Raw genomic sequence first — 10,619 nt, forward strand, 5'->3', positions numbered from 1 at the left:
TCTCAAACTCTGGCTTAGGTCATGGGAGGCTGATGTTCAACTCCATGTCACAAAAATAATTATAGCAAGACATTTAGTGCCAGATGCTCAGAAGTGTCCTCCTGGGGACACTTACTCTGACTGTCCAGGGATGCTCTGAAGACCTGTGGGCTCAGCAGACTTTGGTGGGATGGGATGTTGCAACAAGTGCCCCGGTCAACAGGTCGTTTTGGTGGTTTTTTCCTGATTCTCTGCCCAGATTTGCTCCCTGCAGTGGATGTGGGGCTGTGCTTGCCTGATGACACAAGCAGGGCCACAGGAGCAGGCTGGCCCCCAATGGCTTGTCACCCCCCAGCAGAAAATTCAGCTTATGGGATGGGGAAGGGAGAAGGGCAAGTTTTTTTTGTTTGCCCACCCCTGGTTTGCACCGTTCCAATAACAAGGTGAGCCCAGAGATGCAGGGATGATTTTTTGAGGCTCCTTGGCATAAATCTGTGAAGAATTATTCTTTTCATCCAATGCCTGTACCAGAGATAAGTCCCTGTTTACTCTCCACTCCGAGTGTTTTTTCAAGTGTAGGCTGCTAAGGGCCACCACCCCCAATAGCTAGAACCCAAATTATTCAGACTGGTGTTGTCTTGCAGCTCTTGCCCAGGAATAGTACCCAAGTATGTGCAATTGGTGTCTGGGCTGCACATTGTGCCCACCTACTACACCTCAGTTCCACCAGGGAAGGATTGGGAAGCATGAGGGGTTAAAAATGCAACAAACTTTGCACATTTACATGGAGGGACTGTAATTTTCACATTTAACACTCCGTTAGATCTAATGGAAAGCTGATATTTTTCTGTAGGTGTGAAATTAACCTTTCAATAAAGCTAAAAGCTATCTTGAGTGTTTTCAAGATGAAGTTTAAAATAGAGCAATTATGAAACTTGCTGAAAGACTGCCAAGTTTTCCTGTTGAAAACTGCTGCAAATGAATTATGTTTCCCTTGTGATTTACAGCACAGTGTAAGGGAGCTTTGGTTTGTATTTAAATCTACTTCTGTTAAAGATTATTTGCAGCTTAAAGAAATTTAATTTTTTTTTTCTTGGACAAAATTGTCAAACTCCATCCGAGAAAATTCCTCTCAGTGTTTAGTGCTACAATTTGCTAAATGTGGTGTTCTTTTTATGAATGTTGTATGTAGTAATTCTGTGTCCTGTTGAAAGAAAATTGTCCTTCTGAGCAAGGCTGGCTGATGCTGAACACAGTGGCTCTTGTGGAGACTTCTGCAGGCATGAGGGGGGATGAGAGAGTTTTGGCTTCCCTTAAATCCCAGCAAAGCCAGGATTTTTCATGCCATGCTCCATTACCCTCAGATTAACAACAGGGAAGCTGAAACGTGTAAGTTTTGGACTCATATGCACATTCATGTTGTCTGTGTAGAGGAAGATGTATGCCCATGGGATTGCTATGGGACAGGGGAAAATTAATTAAGCCAGCATCCACTCTGGAAATCCAGCCAACTTTGCATCCTACTCCTAGAAACAAGGGATTAAAAACCAATTCACAGCTTGCTGCTCTCTTTTACACAGTGGTATTTCTGCAGACCCCAAGGAAGAAATTCCTGGGGAAAAAGATTTTGGGGAAGTTGTCCTGGCTGTAATGGCTGCAGAGAGAACTAAGAGCTGTTTCCCTGGCCAGTTTCCTAGGGAGTGGATTAACCTTTCTGTGAAATATGCTTAGGGACATGAAAGACAGGAAAATATGATGGCTCCACATGAATTTTTAAATAAGGAGTGAACGTTAAAAATATCCCTGTATGGAAAGGCCTCGTGTTGCCATATACAGACACCATCATTCCACAGACATGGACACCTGCAGCTTCTGTTAGATCCTCATCAAGTGACTTCTTGGTGACCTTGAAATCTTGATAAAGCAAGCCATGCCACTAATGATAGCTGGCTATTAAAAATACACAGATTGGGATCATGTATTCCATGTAATGACAAGGTAATTCTTCAAGGTATTCATATCTGAACTCAAAAGCAAAAGAGCATTTATCCATTTATTTTTTAAATTCATTCTGAAAATAGTATGTAAGAAGCAATAATCTGTTTCTCAAAGCCACCTCCATCCTCAGCAGTCCTGAGGCAGGAGCAGCAGCTCTGAGCATGGCAACAGGGACAGAGCCCACCAGTGCTCACCCCATCCAGGGACCTGAGACCCTGTCCCCTCAGAGATGAGGTGGTGCCAGCAGGGTCCACACTGGCAGCTGTGCCTGCCAGCCTGCATCAGCCCTGCCAAATACTGACAGGTATCCCCTTGCTTCATGGGATCAAAGTTTTTTTGCTGTCTATTCTGGTTTAAATAATTAAAGCCATGACTGCTGCAGCTCCCAGACCCTCAGCACACTGTGCTCAACTGGATGTCCCTTGTGTAAGGGGGTTAATCTGCTCACTATGACCTTCCAGGGGTTCACCACCCCCCCCTCCCATCAAACAGCTCTCCTCCTTTCCCCATTGCAGCCTGTGCATATCCAAATTCTGTACCACCAGCTACTTTGTGCCACATCCACCTGGTTTCTAGCTAGGAATGGGCTTGGGTCAGATTGGAAAGCACCATAAATGGGGCAGGTTGTGGCAAACAAAGCATCTGGGCTCAGTTCTAATTCATGTATGGTTTTCCCAGCCTTGGTCTTGCTTGAAGAGCTTCCCCATGCTTGATGGACTGCCCTTTGGTGGAGAATAAAGTATATCTGTGGGCCTGCCCTGCTGAAGACACATTAGCTCAGCAACAACTGAATTATTTGCAATCACCTCTGTGCTTGTGTATCTAATTAAACAGAAACCATTAAGATGTCAAAGTAACTGATATGATTATTGTCCTTAAATGTCTGTCAGCTGTAGAGGTCCATCTATTGTCATCCATCCTAATAGGAGAGAGGTTACTCGAGCTGCTCATGCAGATGGGCTTGGTGCTCCTGGCTTTCAGCAAGGTGACAATGATTTACACCCCTGGAAAGCTGTTTTGATAAATGTAACAGCTAGTAGAGAATTGATTTCTTGGTGAAATTCATCTGAGAGTGTGTCAGGATTCTTGAAAAACACACCAAAGCAGCTTCTAAAAGTGATGAATCATATTTCTGATCTCATTTATGTCAGCCTTGCATCAAAGTAGGGGTGAGATTTGTTGGGGGTCAGCTCAGCTGTCCAAATGCTGAAGTCAGCATTGATTTAAAGGATATTTAATCCAGTTCTGCAGTCCCAGAGCTGTCTCTGCAGCCCCACAAGGGGATGGCTTCTGAAAACACAGAGGACCTGGTCCACTGCTGAGATTGTTTAAACTGTCTTGGGAGTAAACTGAGCATCCAGCACAACTCCTGAGGACAGGCAAGGCAGTCCCTAAAAGAACAGGAAAAGGCATGTTTGCTGGGGTTGTGCATGGAATTAGTTGGGGGAAAAAGAAAAAGGTGGGGGTCACTCATGGTGTGGAATTAAACACCAAAACACTGTGCTCACCATCAGGGCTGTGGCACACAGCAGTGGGCATGCAGGGACTCCAGATTTTACAGAACAGGAACACTGCTTGTGAGCTGGGATTTTCAGTGTATTTTTAGCATACAGAAAATCACTGGAGATTGTAAAGCACGGAAGAATGGGAGTACTCTTTCATTATTTTTTTTTTAAATAGGAAAAAAAAATTGCATTTTCTCCTCATGCACATACTCTGCAGGAGCTTGAACAGTGGGAACTCTCTTCTCCAGGGATGTTCAGGTGGGCAGGGTGCTGCTCCAGTGGGCAATTCAGTGAAAATGTTCTCCTGTCCAAAATTGCTTGACTGCAGTTCCAACCATAATCCTGAGTTGTCAAAAAGCTGTAACAGATACTGATTTTTTTTTTTTTTTTGCCAACGTTAGTCTTGGAAAATGAGCTATACCTGGGCTTCTGCTATAAATAGCAGCAGGATCTCATCAGAAACTCATTACAGTGAATATTGAAAATGCTGCCACACCAGCAAGCACAAGATTAGCAGCAGCCGTGGTTTTGAGCTGCTCTTGGTTTGGGGTGTGTTGCCAGTACCAGGGGGAGGGTTTGGCTGTCACTTAATATCTGAGAGTTCTCCTGTCATTCTTCTGTCTCTGATTCTTTCCTTGCAGCCTTGTCAGAATGACCAAATTAGCTCAAATTAGCTGCTAGGTTTTTGTGTACCCACTTTGGATTTAGTTTGATATTGCAAGATCCAAGAGGGAAATATTTGTGCTGAATTTCTGGAAAGATTAGATTCTTTTAAAGCTATTAACCTTGGAAGCTGTTAAAAAAAGATGGAAAATCCAGTTTCCTATTTCAGGGTTTAAAGCAGTTCCTTACATAGCTAACAGCATGAGGAGCTTCATTTCTTAATTTTATTTTCATTGAAATCTCCAAATTTTTAAGTTTTCTGTTGCCAAGAAAGCAACATTTTCTCCCGTGCACCTCCTCTCCCCAACATCTTTTAAAATTTCTGCTTACATGAAAAACTTTATCCAATAAAACATTGTTGAGGTGTTTCAAGCAGCTCTCACTTCAATCAAACAAATTAATAGAACTCTCTCTATGCCAAAGAATAAATATTTCCTTGGTAGCAAGTTATTCACTACTGCAAAGTCTTTCTGATTTTGAGTTACTTGAGAGTATCAGTTGGTTGAGTTGTGCTGTGGAGCAGATAAGGGGTTGCTGCAAGGTCCTTCACATCTACCTCTTGTACCACTGTGATTATTATTTCACTGGACTCTGTTTCGTGTACACTTATAAACAGATAAAAAATTGTCCTGGTTAAATTGTCTCTTCATGAAGTGGAGAGGAGGGCTTGTGGTGCAGAAGTTTCTCTATTTGCCATCAAAACAGGGCTACTACAAGCAGACTAGCTTGTCCCAGCTCCCCAGCAGCTGTTTGGGGAATTTCACAAACTTTTCAGATGTGGGGTATCTCATTACCATATATTTTGTGGTTCCCCCAAGGAAAAAAAAAAAAAAAAAAAAAAGCCAGTTAAAAAGGCATTAAAAGTGAATGGGTTTCTATATTTAACAAGGCCAGACAATATTAATATGCAAGTGCAGGGAATGCTTAATGAATAGGATTCATTCTTACTGAGGCAATATATAACCTCTTTGAGTGCTACAAGTGGTGGGGAAGTTACTTCTGAAGTGACTGGAATTAATGAGCTGTCTCAGGAATTTTATCAAGTTTTCTATAAAAGTCTCTCACTTGCTCCTGAGGAGATGGGTATATGCAGAGAGGCAGAGAAAAATTTTCTTTGTACCTGCTTAAAGGGTTGAATGATCATGAAGGCTATAGAACCCTTGAGCTTAGGAAGCTCTTCATGCTGAATTTTTATGGGAGCTTTGAAGAGCATCAGTCCCATTAGTAAAGAAATAGATTTAACCTCTTCAATCTGCTGGTTTACCTCCTATGGCTCCAATCCATCAGGATTCTTCGGTCTATGAGCATGTTTAAAATGAGGCTGGTAGCATGAATAGACCAGACTAAGACATGGGCTTTGATGTAGGTTTTTAATGAAGACACTGGTCTGCAGTTTGCAGACAAAATTGCTATTACTTAACATTTTCCCAGGGCAAGATTGATTGAACCATCCTACACTACACCAGTTATTTATGTAGCAATTATAGGATTTTTAGAAGAAAAGAAAAGCTCAAAGATTTTAACGTATTGTGTCCATGACTGGAGCTCTGGTGATGCTGCCTTTAGGGTGGAGTAGAAATGAAAACCCCACTCTTGCTCACTGTAGAGGAAAGCTGATGCTCATGATGGTGAGGTGGAGTAGTTACCCCTTCATACATGCTACCTTGTAGTAACTGGAGGGTAAATGCTTATTTACTGGTGTACCTGTGCTTTGGCTTACTCAAAGGCAACTTATTCCCATGCTCATCTCACAAAATTAGATGTCCTCTGAGATCAGAGCTCATGGGAAGGACTTGGTGCATATTCCCTCCCTTCTTTGTTGCAGAGCTTTTTTTTCAAGTCAAAAGCTAACAGGGAGGCACCATCTTTCTCTGAAAATATTTTCTTCACAAAATTGGAAAGTCTCAAAGGCTCAGGATGTGTGTTTGAGTGTGTGTGTGTATGGATGTATTCATAATTTCCTGTGGCAACTGTCATCCTCTTTTTATTAAAAATCCCTCACACATATCCACAGATATATATAAATTGCATGTAGGAGTTGCTCTCCTCTGGATCCTTAGACAAGTGCAGTTTAGGGAAGGGAAGATACAGGACAGAAATGTGTTTCCCTGACATTCACATTTGTGCCTCTGTGTAAAAGTGCTGCTTTTAATTAGACAGTGGAAGCAAAGAACAGCAATCTTCCTTCTGGTTTGTTTTGGGTTTTTTTTCCCTCTTATTTTACACTCAGGCCTGTGGATCACTTCCCAGGAAGCACAGGGACCTGCTAGACTGCAGTGGGTGGCTCAGATGGGATCTCTCCCTCCCTGCTGGGGAGTGATGCTTGGAGGAGCTCTGCTCCAAACACTGCTGAGATGGGCAGGGGCAGGTTTCCAGGGCATGCCTAGTAAACAGCAGAGACACAGGCAGAGAGGAAAACAAGTCTGCTCATGGGGTTTGTTCTTGATTAGTTTCATTTTTAAAATATTAAACAGGAGGCTTGAACAATGAGATGAAAGTAAGTTGGTAAGAACCGTCTGGCACCTGAAGAGCAGAACAAGTGAATGAATCCAGGGTTTGCCATCAGTATTTGGAAGACTCAGCTTCAGGGTTCAGGAGGGCTTTTTCTAATTAGAAAAAAAAAACCTGGAAGCTGCTGCTTTCAGCTGTTCCTGTTGTTTCAGAGGGGAAATGCAACATGTCTGGGGAGGATTCTCCCAAGAGCAGCAACCGCCTTGGTGGAGCTATCTTTATAAAGGGATGGCTAGCTGAAACACTTAGCTAGGGGTAAAATAAATACATCCTAGACTGAAAGAAAATGTCATAGGAATGGTTCCAGTATAATCAATAGGAAATGCTTTGCTCCTGCATAAAACCTCTAGGCTGCCCAGCCACACACATGGAAAAGGAAGAGTCTGTAAATCCTGTGCACATAACACTAAAATTTTAGTGTCCTATAGTGTGAAGAAGTTAATACCAAGCACAAGATGCTTAACAGTAATAATATACCACCATTTACACTGGAATAAGTGTATTCTATACTACAATGAATGTCACTGCAGTGAAGCTTAAAGCAAGATCTGCACTGGAAAACTTCATTATGATGTTTTAATAATATGAAAACTATATTCCATGGCAAATGTTAGGGCTGACTGGTGTTCTGAGATGTCTTTATGCAAAATCTGCTGCCAGTTCAAATTAGCATCTTGCATAACTAGCCCTGGAATGAGAAGTGATCATCAGAGTGGTGAACAAGCCCAAGTTTCTGCCCTTATTCATTGCCTGCCCTGAGGCTAATCCTTCCTCCTTCATCACAGCTCAAAAGCTTATGGAAAAGGTGTCAAACCGGAGTTCATGAGATTTAAGCAGGTACCAAAAGTATTTTATCATAGTTCAAATGTCACTGGTGCTTGCTAGAAGCTTGTGTTTGTGGTGCATTTGGTGCTTGAACCCTTTGGTGAGGGGGAGATGGACTCTGATTTCTGCAGGAGTCCAGCTCTGAGCCCTGGGGTTAGCTTTGTCCATGGGCAGCTGGTAGCCACCTTTTAATATATTGGATATTGCAGATTTATACTGTGAGTTCTTAAAAGCCTCTATGTCTAATGATGTTGTATTGTTTAAAATGTATTTTTAGATTTTAGGTAATAACTAAATAAATCCCCACTGGTACTCAGGGCACCTTCTAAACAGAGTTCAGAGTTGCTTGGTGGTACTGAGCAATAACTAGCCCAGTGTTTTGCAGGTGAAAAGTCTTAAAGCAGCACTGTGTCAGCTTCAATGTGATGGGAGAAAACCTGGTGTGACATTGCTGTCCCCACCCTCAGCCATGAGGGAGGAATCTTTCAAAGTTAAAGGCGAGCCCACTGCTCCTTAATGTAAGGACTTGACTGAAATTTCCTCAAAGCTTTTAATAGGCAAGAAACACAGGTTATTAAGCAAGAGGTAAAAAAAGAGACCACCCTTAAACTTTAATTACTGGTCTATAGGTCTTGAGATGGCAATCTCACTGTTAAGGGTCTGCTGTACAGCTGGATTGTCAACTGCTGGAGATACTTAGTTTATAATTAAAATGTTGGCTCTTCTTTAATTATAGGCACTGCTACACTATCATTCACCGCTGTAATTGTTTATCCTTCTGATGGGGAGCACGAGTAATTATTTTTTGTCAGAATCTTCAAATAAAACACTATTGGAAAGGACGGGGTCAGTCTGCCAGAGGAGGGATGTGCCGTGTGATGCACAGCAGGAGTGTTCAGCAAGTGACTCTGAAGGTAAAACTGTTTCCAGAAAGGTTTTTGGGTGAGGTTTTAAGCCATCCAGGCTGACTGTGGAGTGGGGTCTGACATGTTGAATGCTGGGGTTGCTCAGGGACCACAGAGCAATTCGGAGTCTTTCTGGCTTGAGCTCACTGCCCAAGGAGTTTTACAGCATTTTAATGGATACACACAACCTGTTCCTGTTGTGCTCACTGGGAGCTGCTGCTGAAATTAATGAGCAGGAGAAGGAAGGGGTGCAGAACCCAAGCCCTGCAGCTGACATGGCTAATGGCAGGCACAGCAACAGGCAGGCAGCAATTTGGAGATACGGCAGCCGGGAATCTTCCTTGTCTCATTTGCACTGATGTATCCATGTAATCAGCTCATTTGGGTCAGTTACTATTATTTCTCAGGGAAATTGCTGCACTTTGCTCTGCATGCCCGGGTCTCTTCCTCCACCACTCCCTTGAGAGATGAGTAATTGCAAAGCAAACAACCGGAGGAAGTTTGACAATGGGTAATAACGAGACAATGCCAAATAGCAAGGTAGCCAAACTTTTCAATGCTTCCCCAAGTGTCAAGACAATTGATAACAAGTATTTACTCCTCCACCATGGATCTGTGTTTGTATGGTGGAGGTGTGGGAGTGGAAGAATCGGAGGCAGCTCTGGGCTGCTGGGTGTGGGGCTTTGAGCCGGGGTCAAGAGAAGTTGAAGTCGCTGAAATATGTGTGTGGATTTAACCAGAGTTGCATTTTTACAGCGTACATGGCAGTTTGCAGAGTTTCCAATTGCAGGGATATGTATATGTATGTGTGCACATGTGTACAGATAAATGCATGTACAGAGACTTAAGGTCTAGCCCTGGGGAGTGGGAATGAGGCAGTGACAATCAGTTTACTTCCTTCGCTTTCCCGTTATTCTTTGCTTTTTACTTATTTCAGTTCTTCTAAGAAAATAAATCCACTGGCTCACATCTCTTATATGGTCACTCCCTGCAGTGGTTTAACTGTGGCTGTCTTTGAGCACTCTGCCCTGAGGATTTGTTTTATTTTAGCTGTTTCTCCCTATGGAGCTGTGTCCTATAGTTTATTTTTGCCCTCAGCCAGGCTTGGTCTGCATGCAGGTTACAAGGTTTTTTAAGTCCTCTGCTTGCTGCTTGCATTAGCAGGAGAAGGTAAATATTCCCACTGCTCTTTAGAAATTCTCATCCTTGGGCTCTGCTAATGGCATAAATCATCAGTCAGCTGGGAGCAGGCTACAGAGGCAATTGGCACACTTGAAGACCCATAGCATTGGATTAAAAAGCATTCAAGCAAACACTGGTGAAGCCCAAGCCAGTGGGAGTGGGGAGCAGGCAGCTCCGGGCAGAATCTGCTGCTATGCTGGGCAAGCAGTGTCCCTGCTGTCCCTTACAGCATCACCAGGGCTGGGCTGCCACAACACAGCCTTTCTGCTGCTCTCTGCAAAAATGCTGTGCTGCCAAGAGACCCTTTTGCTTCCCCTAGGGTTTTGCCCTCAAACACTGCTATGATGATTTTTTAATTCCTCGGGGGTTTTGTGGGTTTTTTTTGTTTGTTTGTTTGTTTGGGTTTTTTTTTGTTTTGGGGTTTTGTGGGGTTTTTTGGGTTTGTTTTGTGGTTTTTGTTTTTTTGGTTTTTTTTGTTTGTTTGTTTGTTTGTTTGTTTGTTTTTTTGGTTTTGTTTTTTTTTTTTTTTTTTTGGTTTTTTTTTTTTTTTGGTTTTTTTTCTCTGAGCAGTTTCGCAACCTCCCCCCATTGTTTGCAGCTCAGCCTTTTACCTGGATCACAGGACCAGTGTTATTTCCTTCTTGAGACTTGCCACCACTCTGTCCCCAGAGACAAAATACTTGTTGGGTGCTATCTGCAGCCCTTACGTGGTGTCAAGTGAATCAGCACCATGTGAGAGGAGAACTGGTTTGTTTTATGGTGTATTATTTGGTGTGGGATGGTGTAGGCATCCCAGGGGTAGCTCGTGCACTTGTGAGACTGGGATCTGGGTTTAGTCCTTAGGCTGTGTCTCCGTTTGCATCCTGAGAAATGCTGCAGTGGAACGCAAATCCCCTTTTTACATATTTTTACATGCAATAAATAGGCTGGCTATTTACTGTATTGGAGCAAGGAGATTACACAGGGTTTTTTCCTGCGTGCCTTGATCCTTTTTCATCCTTTGGTGTACTTAATGAAGGAGCTGGCAGGTTTGATGGGCCAGGCAGAGAGG

The sequence above is a fragment of the Heliangelus exortis genome, chromosome 12, assembly GCF_036169615.1.
Source record: "Heliangelus exortis chromosome 12, bHelExo1.hap1, whole genome shotgun sequence".
NCBI lineage: Eukaryota > Metazoa > Chordata > Aves > Apodiformes > Trochilidae > Heliangelus > Heliangelus exortis.